The sequence below is a fragment of the Canis aureus genome, chromosome X, assembly GCF_053574225.1.
Source record: "Canis aureus isolate CA01 chromosome X, VMU_Caureus_v.1.0, whole genome shotgun sequence".
NCBI classification, from domain to species: domain Eukaryota; kingdom Metazoa; phylum Chordata; class Mammalia; order Carnivora; family Canidae; genus Canis; species Canis aureus.
Window position 1 is genome coordinate 13,488,981 of NC_135649.1, and position 26,963 is coordinate 13,515,943.

At 39.0% G+C, this 26,963-nt stretch overlaps 1 long non-coding RNA gene across 3 annotated transcripts in view; it reads right to left on the minus strand.

Annotated features, from left to right (window-relative positions):
* Positions 1-26,963, minus strand: part of LOC144308471 (uncharacterized) — a 349,376-nt gene that overhangs the window by 13,411 nt on the left and 309,002 nt on the right. For 2 of the 3 annotated variants that reach the window (XR_013374939.1, XR_013374940.1), the window contains one exon: positions 14,260-14,376. The exons of the other annotated variant lie outside the window; for it this stretch is intronic. This is a non-coding gene — a long non-coding RNA (uncharacterized LOC144308471). The remainder of the gene's footprint in view (positions 1-14,259; positions 14,377-26,963) is intronic. 3 annotated transcript variants of the gene reach the window in all.

Below are 26,963 nucleotides of genomic sequence, written 5' to 3' on the forward strand. Positions count from 1 at the left end.
TTTATGTATTTATTCATGAGAGACACAGAGAGAGAAGCAGAGATACAGGCAGAGGGAGAAGCAGGCTCCATACAAGGAGCCCGATGTGGGACTTGATCCCAGAACCAGGATCACACCCTGGGCTGAAGGCAGACACTCAACCACTGAGCCACCCAGGCGTCCCTATGTTTTTAATTCTTTTGTAGGAATGGAATTGCTGGTTCCTATGGTGATTCAATGTTTAACATTTTGAAGAATCAGCCAAAGTGTTTTCCAAAGCAAGTACACCATTTCACATTCTCACTACCAGCATGTTGGCTATTTATTTATATTCACTGGGGAAATATCTATTTAAGTCCTCTGACTACTCCTCAATCAGGTTGTTTGTCTTTTTGTTGTTGAGTTATAAGAGCTCTTTACGTATTATGGATACTAAATCCTTTACATATGTGATTTGCAAATATTTTCTTCTATTCTTTAGGTTATCTTTTCACTATCTTGATAGTGCCCTCTGAAACATATAAAGTTTGAATTTTGATGAATTCTATGTTATCCATTTTTTCTTTTGTTATCTATGTTTTGATGTCATATCTAAGAATCCATTGCCAAATCCAATGATATGAAGATATATCCTACATTTCCCTCTAAGAGTTTTACAATATTTGTTCTTACATTTAAGTCTTTGATCCATTTCTAGTTAATTTTTATATGTAGTCTTAACTAGGGAGTCCAAATTCAATCTTTTGCATGTCACTATTCAATTTTGCAAGAACCATTTGTTGAAAAGACTATTATTTCCTAATTGAATGGACTTAGCACCCTTGTCAAAAATCAATTGACAATAGATACATTAATCTAGACTCTCATTTCTATCCCACTGATCTATATGTCCATCTATATGTCTGTACCACACTGTTTGATAACTGTAAGTTTTGTAGTAAGTTTGAGTCATCCAATGTTATTTTTGTTTTTCAAAACTGTTTTGACTTTTGGGGTCCCTTGCAATTCCACATGACATTTAGGATCTGTTTTTCCATTTCTGCAAAAAAAAAAAAAGCCATTGAGACTTTTGATAGGGATTGCATTGAAGCTGTAGATTGCCTTGGATAGTGTCACCATTAAAGCAATATTGTCTCCCAATCCATGAACATGAGGCATCTCCATTTATTTAGGTCTTTATAATTTCTTTCAAATATGTTTTGAAGGGGCACCTGGGTGGCTCAGTGGTTGAGTGTCTGCCTTCAGCTCAGGTCGTGATCCCGGGGTTCCGAGATCAAGTCCTACATTGGGTTCCCGCAGGGAGCCTGCTTCTCCCTCTGCCTGTGTTTCTGCCTCTCTCTGTGTGTCTCTCATGAATAAATACATAAATAAATAAAATCTAAAAAAACAAATATGTTTTGTTTTCAGAGTATAAGTTTTATACTTCTTTTATTAAATTCATTCCTAAACATATTATTCTTTTTGATGCTATTATAAATGAAACTGTCTTCATAATTTCATTTAAAGATGACTAAGCACTAAAGTATGAAAATTTAACAGATTTTTGGGTATTGATTTTGTATAATACAACTTTGCTGAATTCATTTATTAGCTCTAATTTTTTGTGGATTCTTTAGGATTTTTTATATATAATTTCATATCATCTGAAAATTGACTTTCCTTTCTTCCTTTCCAATATGAACACTTTTTTTCTTTCTAATTGCCCTAGCTAAAACTTCCAGTACAATGTTAAACAGAAGTAGTAATAGTGGGCACCCTTCTCTTGTTCCTGACCTCAAGGGAAAAGCTTTCAGTCTTTCACCATTGAAAGACCATTATATTAGTTGTCTGTTTTTCATATAGAGCTTTTATATTGACAAATTTTCCTCTATTTCTAGTTTGTGAGTATTTCTATCATGAAACCATAGTGGGTTTTGTCAAATGTCTTTCTAGTGTTAATTGAGATGTGCTTTTTTCCCTTTGCCTATTAATGTGGTGTAATACACCAAATGATTTTCATATGTTGAACCATTCTTGCATTCCTAGGATCAACCTCACTTGGTTATGGTGTATTAAACTTTTAAGATGCTGCTGGATTCAGTTTGCTGATATTTTGTTGAGGATTTTTATATCTATATTCATAAGGGATATTAGTATATAGTATTATTTTCTTGTGATGTCCAGTTAGAAATGTTTTTATTTGAACTCCAGTTAATTAACATACAGTATAATATTAGTTTCAGACGTACAATTTAGTGATTCAATACTACCATACAATACCCAGTGCTCATCACAAGTACACTCCTTTACCCCTATGCCCTATTTAACCCATCTCCCCACCCACCTCCCTTTCTGGTCACCATCAGTTCTCTACAGTTAAGAGTAGTGTTTCTCAGAATGCCTGGGTGGCTCCGCAGTTGAGCATCTGCCTTCAGCTCAGGGCATGATCCCAGGATCTGGGATCGAGTCCTGCACTGGACTCCCTGTGGGAACCTGCTTCTCCCTCTGCCTAGGTCTCTGCCTCTGTCTCTCTCTGTGTCTCTCATGAGAAATCAATCAATCAATCAATCTTTAAAAAAAGAGTCTGTTTCTCAGTTTGCCTCTCTCTCTCTCTCTCTTTTATTCCTTTGCTCACTTGTTTTGTTTCTTAAATTCCTCACCGGAGTGAAACCATATGATATTCATCTTTATCTAACTACTTATTTCATTTAGCATAATACTGTCTAGCTCCATCCATTTCATTGCAAATGGTAAGATTTCATTCTTTTTAGTGGCTGAGTAATATATGAGTAGGTGTGAATACATATGTATATCTATGTATACACACACACCCCCATACACACATACCACCTCTCCTTTATCCATTCATCTGTCAATGGACACTTGGGCTGTTTCCATGATTTGGCTCTTGTAGATAATGCTGCTATAAATATCAGGGTGCATGTATCCCTTCGATTTAGAATTTTTTTGTATTCTTTGGGTAAACATCTAGTAGTGTAATTGCTGGAACATATGGTAGTTCTATTTTTAAATAATTTATTCACTAACTTATACTTATTTTAGAGAGAGTGTGCATGTGAGCAGGGGAGGGGCAGAGGAAGAGGGATAGAATCTTAAGCAGACTCCACATTGAGCTCAGAGCTCGAGATCATGACCTGAGTTGAAACCAAGAGTTGGAGGTTTGACTGACTGAGCCACCCAGGTGCCCTAGTAGTTCTATTTTAACTTTTTGAAGAACTCCATACTGTTTTCCAGAGTGGCTACACCAGGTTGCACCAACAGTGCAGGAGGGTTTCCCTTTCTCCACATCTTTGCCAATACCTGCTGCTTCCTGTGTTGTTGATTTTAGGCATTCTGACAGGGTAATCTGATATCTCATTGTAGTTTTGATTTGCACTTCCCGGATGATCAGTGATTTCGAGCATCTTGTGATGTTTTTGTATGGCTTTAGTATCAGGGTAATGCTGGCCTAATAGAATGCATTAGAAAGTGTTAATTCCTCACTTACTTTTTGTAAGTTTGAAAAGGATTGATGTTAACTTTTCTTTCAATATTTGGTAGAATTCACCAATGAAGCCATTTGGTCATGGGCTTTTCTTTTTTTAGGATGTTGTTTACTGATTCAGTCTCTGCACTTGCTTTAAGTCAATTCATATTTCGTATTTATTTTAAGTCAGTTTTGGTAATTTGTGTGCCACTAGAAATTCGTCCATTTTATATAGGTTATCTAATTTGTTGGCATATAATTTTCATAGTACTTTGTTATAGTCCTTTCTGTTTCTTTAAGGTCTGGAGTAATAATGTCACTTTCATTTATAATTTTAGTAATTTAAACCTTCTCTCCTGTTTTCCTGATCAGTCTAAAATAAAGGTTTCTCAGTTTTGTTGATCTTTTCAAAAGAGCCAACTTTTGATTTCATTGATTCTCTCTATTGTTTTTATATTCTTTATTTTAATTATCTGCACTCTAATACTTATTATTTCCTTCCTTCTCGTAGCTTTTGATATTAGCTTGCTCTTCTTTTCCTTAAGGTGTAAAGTCAGGTTATTGATTTGGGATCTTTCTTCTCTTATAATACAAGCAGCTATAAATTTACATTTTGTAAATTTATAAATTTACATTTTGTAAATTTATAAATTGTAAATTTATAAATTTACAGCTATAAATTTCCCTCTGAGCACGACTTTTCTTTGACCCAATACATGTCAGTATGTTGTGTTTTCTGTGTGTGTGTGTTTATTTGTTTTTATTCATCTCAAAGTATTTTCTAATGTTACTTGTAATTTCTTTTGCAACTCAATGGTTAAGAGTGTGTTAATTTTTACATTTAGAGAAATTTGTGTTTTCCTCCTGTTATTGCTTTCTAGTTTCATCCCAGTGTGATTAGATTCTTTGTATGATTTGAAAATTTTCATTTATTGAAACTTCTCTTGTGACTTAACGTATAACTTACCCTAAAGATTGTTCCACGTGCACTTGAAAAGAATTTGCTTCCTCCTGCTGTTAGACCGTATGTTGTATATATGTCTGCTAAATCTAATTAGTTTTAAAGTGTTGTTCAATCTCCAGTTTTCTTATTAATTTTCTACTTGTTCTATCCATTATTCGACATGGGATATTTAAGTCTACTAACTACTATTGTACAGATGTCTATTACTCCTTCAATTCTATCAGTTTTTCCTTCATATATTTTGGGGCTCTGTTATTAAGCTCATATATGTTTATCATTGCTATATTTTCTTGATGAATTATCCCTTTGATGAATTATGTACGTAATGCATCCTTTGTCTCTTGTGGCAATTTTTGACTTAAAGTCTATTTTGTCTGATATTAGTATAGCCACACCAGCTCTTCTGGTTACTATTTGCATGGAACATATTTTCCCTTCCTCTTATTTTCAACCGATTTGTGTCTTTGAATCTAGTTACTCTTCTATGGTTGGATATTTGAACTATGTTTATTTGTCCATTCTGCCAATGTCTGCCTTTTACTTGGAGAGTTCGGAGAGTTTAAACCATTTTATCTAAAGTGATTACTGGGGCACTTGGCTCACTCAACTCTTGATCATGGGGTTCTGAGTTTGAGCCCCAAGTTGGGCATAGAGATTACTGTTAAAAAGTTTAAAAATGAATAAATACTGATAAGACCAGACTTAACTTTTGCCATTTTGTTAATTGTTTTCTGTAGGTCTGATACTTTTTTTCACTCCTTAATTTCTCCATTACTACCTTCTGTTGTGACTGATTTTTCCCCCTAGTGTACCATTTTGATCCTCTCTGTTATTTTCTGTACATTTTTAGTTTATTTCTCAGTGGTTACCTTGAGGATTACTATGAATATCTTAATTTTGAAACAATTAAGTTTAAATTAGGACCAACCTCCTTTCAACAGTATACAAAATTCTGCTGCTTTACAATTCTTTCCACTCTTTATGTTACTGTCACAAACTTTATCTATCGGCATTGTGTGTCCATCAACAAAGACTTATAATAATTTTAAACATTTACCTTTTCGTTTTTTTAGTTTTTAAAAAGATTTTATTTATTTATTTATGAGAGAGAGAGAGAGAGGGGCAGAGACATAGGCAGAGGGAGAAGCAGGCTCCCTGCAAGGAGCCTGATGCAGGACCCTATCCTAGACCCTGGGATCACAACCTGAACCAAGGGCAGACGCTCAACTACTGAGCCACCCAGGTGTCCCAGTTTTTAAAATTTTTAAAACGATTTTATTTATTGATTTGACAGAGGGAGAGCACAAGCACAAACAGGGGGAGTGGCAGAGGGAGAGGGAGAAGCAGGCTCCTCGCTGAGCAGGAAGCCTGATGTGGGGCTGGATCCCAGGACCCTGGGATCAGGACCCAAGTTGAAGGCAGATGCCTAACCAACTGAGCCTCCAAACATTTGGAGCCAGCCCCAAATATTTGCCTTTTAAATCATATAGGAAAAAAAAGAATTTAAAACCAAAAATGCAATACTATTCTCTTTTCCATTTATTTTTATGACTATCTTTACTGCTCCACCTTATTTCTTTGTTTGCTTTCTTTTTTTTTTTTTTTTTTTAGGATTTGAATATATCTTTTTTTTTTAATTTATTTTTTTATTGGTGTTCAATTTACTAACATACAGAATAACACCCAGTGCCCGTCACCCATTCACTCCCACCCCCCGCCCTCCTCCCCTTCTACCACCCCTAGTTCGTTTCGCAGAGTTAGCAGTCTTTACGTTCTGTCTCCCTTTCTGATATTTCCCACACATTTCTTCTCCCTTCCCTTATTTTCCCTTTCACTATTATTTATATTCCCCAAATGAATGAGAACATATAATGTTTGTCCTTCTCCGACTGACTTACTTCACTCAGCATAATACCTTCCAGTTCCATCCACGTTGAAGCAAATGGTGGGTATTTGTCATTTCTAATAGCTGAGGAATATTCCATTGTATACATAAACCACATCTTCTTTATCCATTCATCTTTCGTTGGACACCGAGGCTCCTTCCACAGTTTGGCTATCGTGGCCATTGCTGCTAGAAACATCGGGGTGCAGGTGTCCCGGCGTTTCATTGCATTTGTATCTTTGGGGTAAATCCCCAACAGTGCAATTGCTGGGTCGTAGGGCAGGTATATTTTTAACTGTTTGAGGAACCTCCACACAGTTTTCCAGAGTGGCTGCACCAGTTCACATTCCCACCAACAGTGTAAGAGGGTTCCCTTTTCTCCGCATCCTCTCCAACATTTGTTGTTTCCTGCCTTGTTAATTTGCCCCATTCTCACTGGTGTGAGGTGGTATCTCATTGTAGTTTTGATTTGTTTTGTTTGCTTTCTAATTATTGTTCAGTGTCCTTTCATTTTAGACTAGAGGACTCCCTTTAGCACTTCTTATAAGGTAGGTTTACTAGTGAAAAACTCAGCTTTTATCTTGTTATATCTTAATTTTTTCTTCATTTGTGAAGGATAGTTTCATGGGACATAGAATTTTTAGTTTATAATTCTCTCTTTTAGCACTTTAAATATGTCATACCAGTGTCTTCTGCCCATCATGGTTTCTGAGGATCAATTGGCTATTAATCTTATTGAGTACCCTTTATATATGATGACTTACTTCTGTCTTGCTGACTTCAAGTTTTACTCTTTCTCTTTTATTTTGACAATTTGACTATAATGCATATTAGTGTGGATCTCTTTGAGTTTATACCAGCAGTTCTTTCTGCTCCTTTTTTTTCTCTTCCTCTGAGACTCTTATTAACAATATACTCATTTGTTTGAAGGTTTCCCTCAGGTTTCTTAGTCTCTGTACATTTTTCATTATTTTTTCTTTATGTTCCTCAGATTTGATAATCCCAATCGACCTATCTTCATGTTTTATAATTATTTTTTTTATTCCTGGTTAAATCTGCTGTGGAACCCCTCTTGACTTTTTCATTTTAGTTTTTATGCTTTTGAGTTCCAGAATTTCTATTTCCTTCATTTTTATAATTTTTATCTCTTTATTGATATGCTCTATTTGTGAGACATTGTTCTCCTGATTTCCTTTAGTTTTTTTCCATGGCTTCCTTTAGATCTTTTAGCATATTTGTGACAGTTGCTTTAAAGTCTTTGTAGAGGAAGTCCAGCATTGAACTTTCTCAGGGGCAGTTTCTGATCATTTATTTTTTTCCTGTGCCTGCAACCACTAATCTGTTCCTTTTTTAAAATTATTATTTCAAGAATATTATCTAAATGAAATCACTCAGCACATTTTTCTCTAAAAAGAAAGTTGATATTAGTTGAAAAAAATTAAAATGTACCATTGAGAATGATGGCCAAAGTAAATGGCTATAAAACTCACCTGGAGTAAAGAAGTCAGGGTATCCCTCAGAAGCCTAAATAGAGGATATATTTACCATGGATTATGGCAAAGGAGAGGGGAAAATCGTGGGAAGCAGTGGCAGTGGTCTTTGAAGTGGATGGGGAAATAATATCGATAGCAGCTACCATGTGTTGAGCAATATGTTGTGCTAGGCATTGGTCCAAGGGTTTTATGTATACTATTTCTTTCCTTCCTCCCAACAACCCTGTCTGGTAAGTCCTATTATTGTCCTTCTTTAAAAGTGAAGACACTGAGTTTCAGAAAGGTTAAGTAACCTGCCCAGTTTTATACAATTAGTAAAGTTCAGAGCCACATATCAAATCTGCTTTGTATGGTCATAGGGCAGGTGTCCACATGAAGCTATTGTTTCACTGTAGAGGCTTGGATCAAGAAAGCAGAGTGGTTTTCTATAAAGGCTGTGGGCTTCTATCAGTAATGCCAAGAGACAGGGGGACAATAACCTAGAAAAAGCAAGAGGGGCACCTGGCTGTCAGTAGAGCATGCCATTCCTGATCTCACCCATGTTGGGTGTAAAGATTACTTAAAAATAAATAGTGTAATTTGGTATCAAAAGTTCTATGATAGAATAAGAATCTTTTTTATTTAAGTTATCCATTCTTTGTGATTTTATACACACACACATCTCCTGATTTTATTGACTGTCCTCATCTAAGTAAGAGGAAGGATCTCTTGTTTAGATGATGGCCTTAGAGATGTAACTTTAATTCCTTACGTACCTTACCAAAAGTGTCACATTCTGTCAGTAGTTTTACACAAGGGGCTAGGATATTTTTTCTGTAAAAAAGGACCAGATAGTATTTTTAGCTTTGTTGACCATATAGTATTTGACTCAATGACACTGCTATTACACAAGAGTAGTCACAGACAATACACAAATCAATGAGTACGGCTTTGTTCCAATAAAACTATCTTTGCATACTTTTTATGGCTGTGTAGTATTCCATTGTGTATATATACCACATTTTCCTTATTCATTCATCTATTGACGGACACTTAGGTTATTTCCATGTCTTGGCTATTTTAAATTATGCTGCAATAAATAAGAAGTGGCCCTAAATTGGCCCATAGTCCATAGTTTGCCAACCCTGGTTTTAGAGCATAAGAAACTTCAATGGTTTCAGGAGAATAAATACAAATGGAGGACAGGTCAACAAAGCGGATTACACTAACTTTGGCTTATCTAATATTAAGATTGCTAGGTTTGTGAACTACTGACCCCATTTAATACAAGCAAATAGTTGTGGTATTTACAGGGTGACAAATTTCATTGCAATCTATGTCTCAACTGCTGAAGAACCACTTCTTTGAAAATACCAGGCTCTATTGAATTGCAGGTTGCAGACCTCCAAAATCAATGTTAAGTTGTCACTTGATACCATTCAATAGTATCCCAAATTTGGTAAAAAAAAAAAACAGTATGCACCTGAATTACCAAGACCTAAACAGACATCGTCACTGACTATGATCAATGAATTCATATTCCTTGAATTCACAACTGGCCTTGAGTAACAAGGGATAATAGAAACCCATGTGGAATCGCAACCAACTTTGGGAACCCTATAAACCTTGCTTGGAATTATTTATTCAGTGATTGCTTTCTCCACTAGCAGGTTCATTTGCCACTGGATCCTAAGCACCTAGCCTAGTTCCTAGCATATAGCACATGCCCAAGAAATATTTTTTTAAGATTTTATTTATTTATTTATGAGAGAGAGAGAGAGAGAGGCAGAGACACAGGCAGAGGGAGAAGCAGGCTCCATGCAGGGAGCCCGACATGGGACTCGATCCCGGGACTCCAGGATTATGCCCCGGGCCGAAGGCAGGCATTAAACCGCTGAGCCACCCAGGGATCCCCTGAAGAAATATTTTTAATGGAATGAATCATTAAATATAGAACTCAGAATTTCCCATACTTTATATATTCTCATTAAGTTAGACTGGTAGATGGTAGTGAAGCCAGTAAGAAGAAGGGAATGCATTTTCTCTTTTTTTTTTTAGACTTGGTTTTAGAGAGAGAAAGTACACATGTGCAAGTGGGGAGTGGGACAGAGAGAGAGAATCTTCAAGCCAACTCCCTGCTGACAGCAGAGTCCCAAGTGGGGCTCCATCTCATGACCCATGGGATCATGACCTGAGCCTAAACCAAGAGGCAGTGGCTCAGTGGACTGAGCTGCCCAGGCGCCCCAGGAAATGCATTTTCAATATTGTTCAATTACTGTTGCATAGAATTCACAGCACAGAAGTATACCCAGAGCAACCGCACCTTCCATGCACAGGAATGACTTCCAATTCATACACAAATTGCTTATGTTTAAATGTTACTTCTGAAGTACATGGGCCATTCTTTTAGGTTAAACTCATCCTATACCCATCCATCCATCCATCCCATCTCTCCAAAAGAAACTAAGTCATAAACTGTTTGCTTAGTCAACTGTTGCTCACAGCCAGAGCAAAGGGAGCCATCCATCCAATCCCACCCAAATGATCATGTGTCCATATTAGCGAGGTCAGATGCCTGAGGTTTGCCTTACTTGAAAGGGGGGAAGCTAGGTTCTAGCAAGCAACCCAGGTGGCAAATGGTGAAAAGAAGAGATGCCAGTGGGTAGTACTCTCCAAGGAGGCTCTGGCAGGATGGATTTGAAGTGGTAAGGCTGCAGGGCACAAAACCAGGATGACAGTTCCTACAATGAGATAAATGACGGCACCCACTCGTGAGAGAACCACAATGGCTCCTGCCCAGGGTGGCTGCGGCCTGCCCACCGGACAGGAGGAGTGCTTGACTAATTGCATGCTGCCTGTCTCTATATAGCACTGTTTGTTTATTGAAGGTCCCCTTCTTTGTCCTGAACAAATTGACCCATTTGCTTCACTTTGTGCATTTAATTTTCATCTGTACGTTTGCAAAATACCCCATCGGTGTTCATTATGGTAAATTAATATTAGTGTTTCTGTAAGACAACCATCAGCCCTCATTTTCACTAACTCTTACCCACCTCTCCCCCCATCCTTGACTAATAGATATCATTTCAACAGTTTGACTAACTGCCGTGTTATAAAAAAAGGCAGTAATTTATACTGATGTAATGGCCGTGATAAAAATCATTTGTGTGCTGATTTTATAAATTAGGGTGGAAATGTGAGTGCCTCTGAAAAATGAAGTGCTACCACATGGATTCCACTGTTGCTAATGCTTCATACCTTTCTGCTTCATTAAACCAATTTCACGGGGAGATGAGTTAGAGGAAGAAGCTGTGCTGCTTATGAGACGCAACAATGGTTTATTGAAAGAAATGGGGCTAAGATTAAATTAAGTGCTACTCGAGAAATATGGAAATACAAAAATACTCGGGCTTCTAGATGAGTAATTCAAAAATACGATAAGTTAGCTCTTTCATACTCCAAAAACTGGCTCATCATAATTGCACAGAACTGAATTCACAGCTTACTAATTAATATTGAAGAGCTTCTTGAAACTACCCTTATGAGTGGGAGGACCCAAGACTGAATTTATCCCATTTCCATTTTGAAATCATGTGAACTCAGAACTTTCTTTTGGATCTATTCTGAGAGAGTTGGATCTTTAGAATGCTTCCTCAGTGGTTTACTCATGCTGGAGAAGTAAATGCCAATCTCAGATATAAGAGGAAGAAGCAAGAGGAAGGCACGTGGCAGACAGTAGTCAAGCCATTCACCAGCAATAGGTAATTACCAAAACTCACTGGGTTGATCTGTTGTCTCTGGATTTCAGGTGAGCACATCACCAACTCAATCTGGATTTATGCTGGCCAACATCTTGCTGCCCCTTTTTGGAGAATGCCCTAAAATGGAGGTGGAGACCCTGAAAAAGATAGCATTGGTTGGGCATGCCCTTAGAGCAGGTACCAAGAGATTGGGATGGAGTCATTTCCACTGTTCATCTAAATTGCCTACTATTTCCCCCATTCTGATGAGTTTGAAGTTTTCACTTTCTAGCAACTAAACCCTATTTGTTCCCTGAGTTGTGAAGGATATAAACACAAAGGGATTCATTCATTAAATAAGAGGCTTATGAATACTTAGTGAGTTTTTTTTTTAATGCAGAATTTCAAAGTGCAGCTGAGGAACTGCCACTTTCCTCTCTCATCACAATGAGATCTCTGTGTATAAGTGACCCAAGTCCTGGGGTTGAGTCCAGCTCTCAGATTAGCACAGAAAACACGTACAGACGTGACTTTCAACCCACCCCCTCCCATAGATGATAAAAGGAGTTCCCAAAAGTTGTGCCTCCAGGATGGGAGGGAAAGATTTCAAGATTGCAATCCTGAGGACTATATACCAAGAGCCAGAGCCATATCCCCACTCAAAAGAGGAAGTCATTGATGTCAGGTCTGCTGCTATCATCCTAAACTTTGGGCTTCAACAGACTTGATTCAAATAGTTAACACAGCATGTTTACAGTTATAGCAAACACTGTTCATCACACTTTTACAGAGAGAACAGAGGGACTTGTGGCAATACCTTTTCAAGGCTCATCCCTGCTACTAGCTGATAGGTATGTTCACAATCATCAGGAAGGGAAGGCTTACAGCCCAGATGCCCCTCAGCTTGATCGTGGTTTGCAAAGCCTGTATCGTGGTTTGAGCATTACAAAAGGCATGTGTTGAGCTCATGATTAAAGAATGAACTTGAGGAAAATAAAGTTTTAGAGAAGTGTCTGCATTTGGGTTAGATACTTCCAGAACGGGGCATAGTTAAGAACTTGGTCTTCAAATAACTGATGATTTTAAGCCTCATCTTCCTGGTCCATAAAGTAAGATCTCTAAAGTTTATACTTTGAAAAAATAAATAAATAAAAAATAAAGTTTATACTCGCCAGAAATTTCTATTGTCTACATGGTCTTCTCTATTAGAAACTGTCTAGAGGAGGCCCCTAACAAGCCTGATGCTAATAGTTACAAAGGAGTTATTTTCTGTCCATGGCTCATAAAAATTACATCAATGTCTAATGTTTTATGTAAATGACACAAAATAGGTTTGAAGGCTCAGGATCACAAAGTTTTAAGGACAAAAAGCATGCATGTGTATTCGGCTGGAGGGAAAAAGGAGAGTCTTAAAAGATAAAGGTGGCTGCATTCACATCCTTCCCTTGTCTGTTGCCCTCCCGCCCAACAATCTAAGATTCTCCAGTCCCAGAGGGAACCTGAGTCTGGGTAAAGTATCCTGTTTTCTCGCACAGCGGCAGTCTATCTCTTGTCCCCACTGTGGTTGGAGCCCTGGAGAGGATTGGCAGTGCCAGGAAGATTCAGGATCCCCTGGGCAGACTATAGGAAAAGCATAGGTTCATATTTTTCACATACTGAAATTGGGGGAAACCGTAAGCCCCTTAAGAGATTTGCTTAAAAATCATACCAAGCACCAAAGAGCAGTTGACTGGGAAATAGGACCCACAGTTCCTAGACTTCGTCTGGGCCAGGGTGTGGGCCAAAAGGTGGCAAGATGAAATGGCTAAGAACCATTGATTGGTAGAAACAGACCGGGCTTAGGGATCCCCCCATATCATGTAAACATTATGGTCATTTGCTGCTCCTTCTGTCCATCTTCTACTAAGCATTACTCTTTCAAGTCAATTTTAATTTATCTCTGAGCCTATACTTCAAACTAAGAATTCTGTTTAGGCTTTACCTCTTCTCCTTTCTTCCCTTTCTGTGCTACTCTCTTTGCAATTGCAGTGGACTTGGGTGCGTGTGTGTGCTTATGTGTGTGTGTGTGTGAGAGAGAGAGAGAGAATGAAAGTGAACATGGTAGCAAAATAGCAGTGAAGGCATTTTAACCTTATATATTACTTCATTTAGTAAGGCACATATACCTACTGAGGATATTAAATCAGTAATTGGCAATGCGTGCATTCATATGGCTACCATTTTGAAAAAACAGAAATTGCTGAGGAAGTTTAAGAACCTACCTTCAGATGCACAGTTAGCATCGCAGTCCAAAAACAGTGGGTCTCAAACTTGAGCAAGCATTAGAATTACCTGTATGGCTCGTTAAAAAGCAGATTGGTGGGCCCCACCCTTAGAGATTCCAGATGCCTAGGCCAGGGGTGAGTCCTTAGATTTTGCATTTCTGACAAGTTCCCAAGTTATGTTGATACTCCTGGTTTGGGAACACAAAACAAGCCCCAGTGCTTTACCCACTTGTACTCAAATGCTTTGAACATTAGAACCACCTAGGGCTCTTTTGAAAAACCCAAAACCCAAACCCAAAGCCCATTCTGCACCTTGTATCAATTAAGTAAAAAAATCTCTGGGGGTAAGACCATATATCAGTATTTTTCCAGCTTCCCAGCCGATCCCAATGTGCAGCCAAGTTTGAGAGCCAGTGCTGTAGAAAGCAAAGGTGATTTCTTACATTTTTGTTTTCGTTTTGTTTTAGCAAGACGAGAGAATATAATTACCTCATGTAGACACAATGCTGATTTTTTTCACATGCTTTCATGTCCAAGTAGTATCAGCAGATGATTTGCCACAGTTCCAAATATTTGTGCTCAATGTCAGGCAGAAGGTGTGGGTGACTGGGAAAATTTAAAGTACAGTCAGTCCCAGAGAGACTAGAAATGTGATAAATCAAAGTCAGGCCTTGGAGCTTCCAGAAATCACCAATCAGAACATCCAAGAGGGGGCCTTAAAAGTAGCTTTTCTGATAACTGCTTAAGAGTTTATGCTTTCTTTTAAGCCAACGGAGGTTCCTTAGGCCCATCCACTTGGATCCCCCCGCCTCCAGCTCAGTTTTTGGAACTATAAAAGCGTTTTTTGTTCTTGCCTAGGTTCTCTCATTGCCAGTACTGGCACTAGAACAGTGGTTCCCCAAATTGCGCATAAGTATCACCTGGGGAGCTTCAAAAATACTAATGCCCATTTCCAACCCACCCACCCTCCAAAGATTGTGATTTCTTAGTCTGGGAGGGCCTGGGCTCTGGAATTTTTAAAAGATTTCTTGATGATAATGATGTGCAGACAATTTGGGAACCACAGGGTTAGAACAATGAATCCTGTTACTGCTCCATTCTGCTAGAGTTTCTGCTTGCCTTGTCCACCCAATATGGACTCCAAATTCTTCACCTCTGGGCACTATCTGCAACACAACTGAAGACATTCTTCCACTTGGGGCTTGAGGAGTTAGGTGGTAATGACTGAACTTTTACTGTGGAATGGGAAAGGTGCCTCAGTAACTGAAACATCTAGCCCCTTGCTGTTTAATGTATGGTCTGTAGCCAACATCATCAGCATCACCTGGGAACATTTTAGAGCTGCAAGTGCTTGAGGCCCATCCCATACCTGCTGACTTCTCAGGTGATGTGTATGTACATTGAAGTCTGAGAGTTACTTAAAACATTTTTTAAAAAGGGGTGCCTAGGTGGCTCAGTCAGTTAAGCATCCGACCCTTGATCTTAGCTCAGGTCTTCATCTCAGGGTCGTGAGCTCAAGCCTCACCTTGGGGCCTATCTAAAAGAAAAGTCTGAGAATTACTAGTCTTCTTACCTCAGGTACTGTCCCTGGAAAATGGCTTTTCACTCATCTGGGATTGTCGGATTCAGCAAATAAAAATACAGGATGATCAGTTAAATTTGAATTTCAGATAAAGGACAAATAATATATAGTATTTCCCATGACATATTGTCATCCTGTATTTTATTAGGCAAACTTATAGCCCCTCACATTCAAGGACTGATACTACAAAGATACCTATCTCAGTTTTCCTCTGGGACCATGACCATGTTCTCTTGCACTTCATGTCTTTCAAGTCATTCCAGATAGACATTTGGTCTGATACAGACTGGGTCTTGAGACCCAATCCCAACATAGGTGCTTGACGTCCAGCTTTGTGCCATGCTAACTCAAGCCTCATAAATGCCAACTGGTCAGCTCTTACATCATGTCTAATACCTCCTATCATTGGAGCTATGCCATTCCTTATCCAAATGTGGCTAAAGAAATAGCATCTCTCCCAGTTTTGCCTGAATCTTCTTTCATCGCCTGGATTCTGAGTCATTCATTGAGCTTCCTCTGTGCACCTTACAATGTGTTGCCTGGTCTAGACCAATTTTGTAGTGTAAAGGTCACTTCTTGGGGTGGGGGCTGGGGAGTGGCTTTTACACCAGTGGCAGAGATTTCACAGTCCCTGTGTCCTCAGTTGTTCCATGGTAACACTCCAAGTATAGAATCCTCTTCGTTCTACAAATCCAGATATCCCAGTTCCTAACTAGCTAATGTACAGACCTGTTCAAAATTGAAACTTAACGAGGATGGTTTCATCTGTAAAATGCCTGAAGCTTCCTATCCGGGTATACACACTGCCATGTGAATATGCTTCTTGCTAAGCTCAGTTCAGGTGGGAAGTAGCATATAGGCCATTCATGTCTAGGGATAAGAAAAGAAACCCTCATCAAGTTGGCTGCACCCGACAAAACCACTTCAGTATGCAGAAGTCTGTGACTGTGTGCTATTTTGTATATCACATGGTCAGCCATTCCCGTTTCATTTATACACTCATGCAGTTAGTCAGTTCCAAATATTCTTTGGGAGGAGATGATAAGTCTCCCTCCCCCAAATGCACCTTCCCATATTGTTTACACACAGCCTCAGAGAATCCTACCCATGAGGTCTGTAGCCTCAAGACTGAAAATATTTGTTCTATATGATGAACAGGGGCTTGGCTCCTACATAAACATTAGCATCATTTCTATTATCATCATAATAACCTCATAAATTTGTATAGTGCTTGATGGTGAAACACTTTCAGATCCCTTATCTGAGTCCTACAACTCTTGGGACTAGGTGTTTTACTCTCTATTCTACAGACATCTTAAGGCACTTTGCCATTAAACTCTACGTTATTATAATCAAACTAATTATTTGACATTATGTGGCCCCCCCAAAATCCGTATCATCTGAATTAAGATTTTAAAAATCAAATATCAGTCCCTGAGTGAAGAGATCCACCCTCCCCATTTGGGTGAGTATCCTCCATCCCCTGAGGGTCCAGATAGAACAGAAAGGGGAAGGAGGGCATGAAAGACACAAAAATATAAAGATAAGCTCAGAATACTGGAAAATATTTCATAGACTGAAATTTTAAAAAGGATATTGTCATTAACATTTTTTATTTTTTCACTTTTACTGAAATATGTAATGTTATGAGCGCTGATATTTACAATGGTAGAATGCTATTAGCACAGGAATTTGTTTAAACAACCATTAGGCCAAATTCTCTTTAATTCTCAAAATAAAACAGTTTAAAAAATGGCTTAGGAAGTTATTTTCAAAATAACACATCTACTTTAAAAATACACTTTAACTTACTATGACACCTGATAATGTGTCATCTATTTAAATTACAACTACCATTATTGAACAACAGATAACAAGAAATTGGCACTTTAAAATTTCACTGTTATGTCAATAATACTTTTTTTAAGTTAATACCTTTGACATAGGTTTTAGTTGTTTGCAATCTGTTACCTTCTTTGTTTTATTATGATATACTAGTTTATTAAAATATATGTAATCTAAAAAAATATCAAAAAAATAAAAATGAAATATCAAATTGATGTAGGTAGCTAAACATCATCATAGAAAGTAGCAACAAGAGGGACATTGGATAACTGGTTGCCTGCTTGCTTTTCTAGGACATGGTCCCTACTACCCTTTATTTCTTCTGTCCTTACCAGTTTTTTCACCTGTAACTCTCTAGTGGAAAGAGTTTTCGGGATGGAAGGGCTAAAATTCAAATCCCATGTTTGCCAAGTGAAATTAGGCAAGTCACTTAAACTCTTGTTCTCAGGTTTCTCATATTTATTTTTTAAAAAATATTTTGTTTATTTATTAATGACAGAGAGAGAGAGAGAGAGAAAGGCAGAGACACAGGCAGAGGGAGAAGCAGGCTCCATGCAGGGAGCCTGAGGTGGGATTTGATCCAGGATCTCCAGGATCACACCCTGGGCTGAAGATGGAGCTAAACTGCTGGGCCACCGGGGCTGCCCAGGTTTCTCATATTTTAAATGGGGTTAATAAGAGTAGCGACTTCAAAGGGTTATTGAGAGCATTAGACAAAATTATGTATGTAAAGCACTCAGTGAGGGAGTGAGCAATAGGCACTCATGAAGTAATAACCCCCTGTCCCCCAACAAAAAGAATCGTGCATCTCTTAACAGCACTCTGTTCCCCAAATGCCTGAAATATGGAAAAATGCTATTTCTCACAGTGTTCAAACACTATAAGCTACTTTAAAAAACTGAAGTTAGGGGCACCTGGGTGGTTCTTGGTGTCAAGTATACACTTGATTAAGTGCCTCTAGATTTGGGCTCAAGTCATGATCTCAGGGTGGTGAAATTGGGCCCTACAATGGGGCTCCACACTTGGCATGGAGCCTGCTTGGGGTTCTCTCTCTTCTTCTCCCTCTATCCCACCCCACAACCGCTTGCATGCTTTCTCTCTTCCTCTCTCAAAAAAAAGAACTGAAACCATTCAGAGTATATACTCTGAGCACAGTGGGATCAAACTAAAAATCAATAACAGAAAGATAACGAAAGATCTTCCAAACATTCGGAAATTAAGCAATACACTTCTAAATAATCCATGGATCATAAAGTTTCAAATAAAAAATTTAAAATATAGAGAACTGAATAAATAAAATCTTTTAAAAAATAAATAAAATATAGAGAACTGAATGAGAATGAAAATACAATCTATTAAAACATATGGGATTCAGCTATATCAGTGTGGAAAGGCAAATGTATAGCACTAAATGCTAATATGAGAAAGCAAGATACATCTCAAATCAATCATCTAAATTCCTATACCTTAAAAAAAGAAGAGCAAAATAAACCCAAAGCAAGCAGAAGGAAGGAAGAAAAGGATAAAGCTGCAAACAAATCAATAAAACTGAAAATAGAAAAACAGGAGAGAAAAATCAATGAAACAAAGCACGGATTCTTTGAAAAAAAAATCAATAAAAGACTGAGAAAGATGAAAAGAGAGAAGACACAAACAACATCCGGCACAAAGCAGGAATAACACTACAGAGCATGTATCCATTAAAGGAAAAATAAGAGAATGCTACAAACAACTGTAGGCTCATTAATTTGATAACTAAGATGAAATAGAAACAATTCCTTGAAAAGCACAACTTACCAAACTTCAGTGGAGTTGAAATAGGCATCGTCTTTGGTCCTATGACCATTAAAGAAATTGTATTTAATTAAAAACTCCCCCTAAAAGATAATATCCAAGCTCAGATGGTTTCATTGGAGAATTCTACCAAACATTTAAAGGATTAACACCAATCTTACACAAATTCTTTCAGAAAATAAAATAAGGGGATCTCTGGGTGGCGCAGCGGTTTAGCGCCTGCCTTCGGCCCAGGGCGCGATCCTGGAGACCCGGGATCGAATCCCACGTCGGGCTCCCGGTGCATGGAGCCTGCTTCTCCCTCTGCCTATGTCTCTGCCTCTCTCTCTCTCTCTCTCTCTCTCTCTGTGTGTGTGTGACTATCATAAATAAATAAAAATAAAAAAGAAAATAAAATAAGAAGCACTTTCTGACTCATTTTCTATGGCAAGCATTACTTTGATTCGAAAACCAGACTTAGTACAAAAAAAAGAAAGAAAAAAGGAAACTGCAGACCAATATCCATTAAGAACTTTAATTCCTCAAAAAGTATTGACTCCAATATAGCAATGTATAAAAATATTAGCAACTCAAATACAGCAACGTACAAAAAGAATTACAAACAGTGACCAAATGGGATTTATTAACCAAGGCTGGCTCACTATCCCAAAATCAATGAAAAAAATCAATTGATGTAACCTCTATATCAATAGCCTGAAGGAGAAAAATCAAATGACCATATTAATAGTTTCAGAAAAAAGCAGTTGACAAAATTCAACTACCATTCATAACTTAAAAAACAAAATGAAATCTCTTAGCAAATTAAGAATGAAGAAAGACAACCTCAACTTGATGAAGAGCTTCTACAAACCCACAGCTAACATCATTCATAACGGTGAAAGGCTGAAGGCTTTTCCGCCCTAAAATTCAAAATAAAGCAATGATGTCAACTTTCACTACTCTTACTCAACATAGTACTAGGAGTTCTAGCCCTGTGACAGGCAGGAAGAAATAAAAGGCATATAGATTGAAAAGGAAGAAATAAAACTATATTGCAGATGACATGATTGTATAAATACAAAATCCCAAGAAATTGATACAAAACTCTTGCAACTTAGAAATTAATCCATTAAGGTTGCAAGATACAAGACACAAAATATCAATTGCATTCCTTATGCTAACAATGAACATCTAAAAACCAAAACGGAAAACCAGTATAATTTACAATCACTTTAAGAAAAATGAACTAGGGGATCCCTGGGTGACTCAGCGGTTTAGCGCCTGCCTTCGGTCCAGAGTGTGATCCTGGAGTCCCGGGATCAAGTCCCACATCAGGCTCCCTGCATGGAGCCTGCTTCTCCCTCTGCCTGTGTCTCTGCCTCTCTCTCTCTCTCTCAGTCTGTGTCTCTCATGAATAAATAAATAAAATATTTAAAAAAGAAAAAAATAAAAATGAACTAGGTGCATATCTAACAAAACACGTACAGACTTGTGCACTTGAATTACAAAACATTGATGAAAGAAATCAAAGAACACCTAAATAAATGGAGGAATATATTGTGTTCATGGGTTGGAAGACTCATCGGAGTAAAAATGCCAATTCCTCCCTAACCAATCTATAGATTTCATGCAATTCCTATAAAAATATCAGCAAGGATTGGTAGATACAGACAAGCTTATTCTAAAATTTATATGGAAAGTCATAGGCCCTAGAGTAGCTCAAGCAATCTTGAATAAAAAGAAGAAAGAAGAGGGAGGAATCACTCCACCTGATATTAAGGGTTACTCTATACCTATAATAATCAAGACAGTGTGGTATTGGCCAAAGAATAGACACATAGATCAATGGAACAGAATAGAGAACTCAGGAATAGATTCATACCAATGTGCCTAACGGATGTTTCCCAAAGCTGCAAAGCAATTCAATGGAGGTAATAAACTATTCCCAACAAGTGATACACATGGGCATCCATAGGCACACCTTATACAAAAATGGGTCACAGACTTAAATGTAAAATACATGACTTTCAGGGGAAAAAAAAAACACATAGGGGAAAATCTTTGGGACCAGAGATTTGTATACTTGACACCAGAAGCACAAACCATAAAGGAAACAAGTTGAAAAATTGGACCTTATCAAAATTTAAATATTTTGTTCCGAAAATGCTATGAGCTAGTTTAAAACATCATTCTTGTATAATAAGCAAAATGTTAACAGAATCAGGTGTTTCCAGACATAGCAAAATAGAACCTGGTTTAGTTCACATGTGGAGCTGTGAGTCCACTTTCCTTGGCGGTTAAGTGTGCAAGATATGTGCTCTCGTAGGGCCCGAGTCACTTCCAGGGCACGCATTTCCTGTGGCTAGGACTTTTCTAAAGGTAAGTCAGCTGGAAACAACATACAATGAACATGCACATAGAATGCTGGGCTTTGGAAAAGAAACACATTTGGGTAAAAGTGAGTAAAGAACTTTATAGTAACCTTTTTTGCAATTCTGACCTTACAGTTGATTGAGATTTCAAAATATGGATAAAAATGTCCCTGGGTTTTAAAAACCCACTGATAGAATCAAACGGCTTTGATTTCAACTGCACTTAAATCTCCTACTGCAGTCAAGGAGGAGACCAACACTCAGTGGCAAAATTCGAAACCCAAGGCTGGCCTCTTTATGACAGAGACAAAGTTGATTGCAGTGAACATTCTTGGCATCAGCTCAAGAAGTTTTGAGTTTCTAGATCCTGAAAGGGAAATGCTCTTAGGAGCCTTTCAGATCATTGATGGGGATAGTATTGAGGAGGTGCGGTGTAGACGGGGAGAGGGAGGGGAGAAGAGCTGCTGCCTGGCCTCTGGAATTGGTCTTAACTAACATTTATTAAACCTACTATAGCAAGTGTGTTCACTAGTTTTTTTTTGTTTGTTTGTTTGATGTAATCCTCACTACAGTCTTGGAAAGAGCAAATGCAGGAGGATAATTCAAAACTCAAGGGAGGTAACTCATGTCTGTTGAGTGCTTGCTGTATGTACTGGGCACTCTGCTGTGCACTTTATGCCTTAGAACAATGCAATAAAGTAGATACTATTATCATTTCCATTTTACAGATGAGGCAACAGAGGCTTTGAGAGGGACTTGTCAGCTCACTCTCAGGTTCTGTGTGTGTGTGTGTGTGTGTGTGTTGCATCCTGCAACAAAATATTCCCAATACAAATTCTGCCCAAGATCCATCCTCTAGCAGTTAAAAGGACAGATGAGCAGCTAGCCATCAAGCATCTACCAAGGGCAGCCGGCTGGAACTGGTGGTGGTCCCAGGAAGCCCAGTGACAGGGCTCGCTGTAGCTCTGAAGCAGGGAAAGCAGCATGAGGTTGGCACAGTGTCAAGGGGCGAGGGAAGGGAGGACAGAACCAGAGCCCTAACCAGCATTTTTGGCGCCCGGGGCAAGAAGCGTGAAACTTGCCTTCTCTTCAATGGAAGCTGCTCTTGGAAGGGGGAGGGGCAGCCCTGTGCACAAAAGGTCCCCTGGCTGGTGCGCTCCCAGCCCTTGACCTCGGGCCTCTCGCTCCATCCATCTCTGCGACTGCCAAGGGGGCTGGCCTGGGGCCAGGGTGAGGCTTCCAACAGAGACCAGAGAGGTGGTGGGAGAAAAATGCGGTGCCCTCTAAATTTCTGTGCCCCAGTGACCCCACCCTAGCCGGAGCTCTGGAAAGAACAGAAACAGAATGTTGAGTTGAGAAGGGAGGTGAAGGAAGTCACAGAGGGGCTGACTGGAAGAACAGGGAGAGGTCAGGGGGCCATCAGTCACAGCAATGGGGTTGAAAAAATCCGCCAAAAGATGGAAAGTTTCGGTCATTGGCAGGCATTGCAGAGTTCAAGATCTGAGAGGTGAAGCAGGCAATTCCGAGCGGTGGCAGTAGCTGATGAAGTAGACAGGAGGCCCGAATCACAGGGTCGGGGGGGGGTCAATGAAGCAGGAGGGCTATTCTTTGATTCTACAAGCTTTTATTGAGCACCTACTATGTGCGAGGCTCTGCAATTAGGCACCAGTGATATAGTAGTGAACAAGACACCGTCCTTACCTTTCTTCAAATGTGGGGGGCAAGTGGGGAAATGGGTGAATGGCAAGCAGACAAATACAATACAATGTTAAGATCCCCCAGGACCTCTCCAGATGCTGGGGCAATGGCTCTTGTGCTTGAGAAACTTTCAGTTTATGGAGATCTACTCTACTTCTTCTTCTCTCTCTCTCTCTCTCTTTTTTTAAAGATTATATTCATTTATTTGAGAGAGAGAGAGGGAGAGAGCACAAGTCAGAGGAGAGGCAGAGGGAGAGGGAGAAGCAGGCTCCTCTATGAGCAAGGAGCCCAAGACGGGGCTCGATCCTAGGACCACTGAGCCAAAGGCAGACGCTCAACTGAGTGAGCACCCAGACATCCCAGGAGATCTACTCTACTTCTAAGAAGAACTTAAGAAAGGGAAAATTTAAGTACAAGCAAATAAGTTTGTAACACGGAAGAAGAAATTATTTGCTCTGATTTCTGAGGGAGAGGGTAGGAAAAGAAAAATCAAGAAGGGTTTCATGAAGGCATGGCATATGACAATGAGCAGGGTTTTAAAGGATGGAGGTGGGACTAGGCAAGAATTTTAGGCTGGAGGAACAATTGTGAGTACACATGGTAGCAGAAAAGCACAGATGTATTTGAAGAATGAGGAGTAACTGGGCATGTTTGGAGGTGAAGCTACTAATGGTATTAGCAATGGTGAGACGGTAAGTTAGGGAAGTGGTTTAGAAGGAATTTCCTAAAAAAAGAAGAAGAAGAGGAAGAAGAAGAAGAAGAAGAAGAAGAAGAAGAAGAAGAAGAAGAAGAAGGAGAAGAAGAAGAAGAAGAAAGAATTTCCTGATGCAAGGTCTGGGTAACCGCAGTCAGAAGAGAGAGGCAGAAAGATCTATTTGTTTTTTTAATTTATTTTTATTGGGGTTCAATTTGCCAACATATAGCATAACACCCAGTGCTCATCCCATCAACTGCCCCCCTCAGTGCCCGTCACCCAGTCGCCCCCACCCCCCACCCACCTCCTTTTCTACCACCCCTTGTTCACAGAAAGATCTATTTAGAAGCTATTACAGAGGGGCACCTGGGTGGCTCAGTGGGTTAAGCGACGGACTCTTGATTTCAGCTCAGGTCACGATCTAGTGGCCCTGGGTTCGAGCCCCACATCAGGATCCACACTCAGCACCATCTCCTTGAGATTCTAGCCCTCTGCCCTTTCCCCTTCCCCCTGCTCACACACTCTCTCTCTAAATAAATAAAATCTTTAAATATAAAATTGAAGCTATCACAGACGTTCAAGTGCAAGCCAAGGTCCAGATGTAAGACAGTGGGAATGGAAAGGGAAGGGGAGTGGTGGGGGGATACAAGAGGCTCTAGAGATGGGCTTCACAGGCTGTATCAACCAAATAAATGTGGGAAGAATGAGAGAAGACATATCTATGCCAGACCCTTCTTTCCAACTCAGGATGTCTTCTTATTGACTTCTGAGTTAAGAACACTTTCCTCACTTAAATACATAAGAAACCACGGAGCTAAAGAGATGCAATGACATTGAAAACCAGCAACATACCCAACCATGTGCCATAGTCCTGGCAGAAAGTCCTTAAACAAAGCATGGGTGGGTGCCGAAGCAGCACAGCTGGGCCAGGAAAAAATAAATTGTTTGTAAGTAATAATAACTTTTAAAATAATAAAATATTTTTAAAATGTGGTATACCCACGCACACAATGGAATTTTAGCCATAAAACATAAGGAAACTGGGCAGCCCAGGTGGCTCAGCGGTTTAGCACCGCCTGCAGCCCAGGGCGTGATCCTGGAGACCCGGGATCGAGTCCCACGTCAGGCTCCCCGCATGGAGCCTGCTTCTCCCTCTGCCTGTGTCTCTGCCTCTCTCTCTCTCTCTCTCTCTCTCTCTCTGTGTGTGTGTCTCATGAATAAATAATAAATAAAATCTTTTAAAAAATAAGGAAACCCTGCCATTTGTGACAACATGGATGGACCTGGAGGGCATTATACTAGATGAAATAAATCAGACAGAGAAGACAAATATTGTATGATCTCACATATACCCCACTGAACTCAGATACGTAGAACAGACTGGTGGTGTGAAATGGTTGAAGGGGATTCAAAGGTACAAACTTCCAGTTATAAAAGAAACAAGTCAAAAAATAAAAGAAACAAGTCATGGGGCGCCTGGGTGATGCAGTCGGTTAAGCAACCAACTCTTGATTTTGGCTCCGGTCATGATCTCAGGGTCATGAGATCGAGCCCCACCTGGGGCTCCATGCTGGGCGTGGAGTCTGCTTAATATTCTCCCTCTCCCTCTGCCCCTCCTTGCCTCAAAATAAATTAATATATTAAAAATGTTTAAAATAAACAAGTCACGGAGATGATAATGCAGTATGGAGACCATAGTTAGTAATATTGTATTGTATGCTTGAAAGTTGCCAAGAGAGCAGATCTTAAAAATTCTCATCACGAGAAAAAAATTTGTAATTACGTGTGGTGCTGGATGTTAAATTAGACTTATTGTGGTGATCATTTTGCAATATATACAAATATTGTTATGTTGTACACCTGAAACTAACATGATGTTATATGTCAATTATATCTCAATACAAAAAGATAAAAATATTAAAATAATAATACTAAAATAATAATACTTAACAGTTATTGACCTTGTTCTTCGTGCTAACTCCCAGAGAGGCGCTTTATACGCAGTATCTCACTTAATCCTTCTATCTCAGGGAAATGTCCTTACTAAGGTTTAGTCCACGCAGGTTTTAGATCACACAGCTAGTATGTGGCCATTGGAGATTTGAACTCAGGGTCATCTTCCATGCCATCAAGACTGCTTTGGAAACAAGCCCACTGACCTATGCTGTCAGAAACAAGGACCTAGCCCCAAAACAGAAGAAGGCAAGCAACCCTCTCTCTGAGTTAGCCAGAGTTTTGTTTTATTTTGATTTTATCTTTTTTATGCACCTGTTCCATGTAAAATTTGGAGCCATAATTACCAGGAGACAGGCGCCAAATCAACCGAGAATCTGTTAGGTACAGCAAGAGCTGAAAGTATTCAGACACTAAGTAGATACACAAAAAGCAAGAGCTTTCTTATTCATTAGCGATATCCTGTTAGAAATAATAAAAACAAAATAACAAAAACAAATCCCGCTTCCAGCAACAACAATACATTTTAAACAACTAAGAAAAAAATCTTACTAAGAAATGTGTGTCTGGAAAAAAAAAAAGAAATGTGTATATGGGATGGCCTATATGAAAAAAGTTACAAGCCAGGTAATACAGAACCAAAAGCTAAACCATAAATGTTGAAACCATGCAAAGTAATCTTAATAATCCATGGAGAAAATTACAATTGTTCTAGGACCTTTACAAATTTTTATCAAAACACTAAAAATTCTCTTACTGCCCATTCCATTATAAGTTTATAAAGAAATGGGAAAAAATTAAATTACTATTTTGGTAGTACACTGCCATTTAAACCTTAGAAACACTGAATATTAAAATGTTGCATTAAAAAAATAAAAAAAATGTTGCATTACTTTGTAATAAACTTACCAATGTTAGTTTTCACAGTGCTTTCCTTCTCCTCATAACTTACAATACAAGCCAGCGAGCTATATGTTCTACACCTTAACAAATTGGCAAACTCCTTTTAAAGTTCTGGATCAACATTCTGCATTTTATCCTTCACACTTTCAGTGTGGTGAAATCTCTCCAAGAATCCCCTCTACATGTGGATGTTTGCTGGTGTCACTGTCTTTGGGACATCTTTATTCTTTTTGTCACGACAACTTTTCCTAACACCATTTATGTCAATAATTTCACCCTCATTAAATCCCTGGGGCTGGGACACCTGGGTGGTCAGTGGTTGAGCATCTGCCTTCCACTCAGGGCGAGATCCCCGGGTCCTAGGATCGAGGCC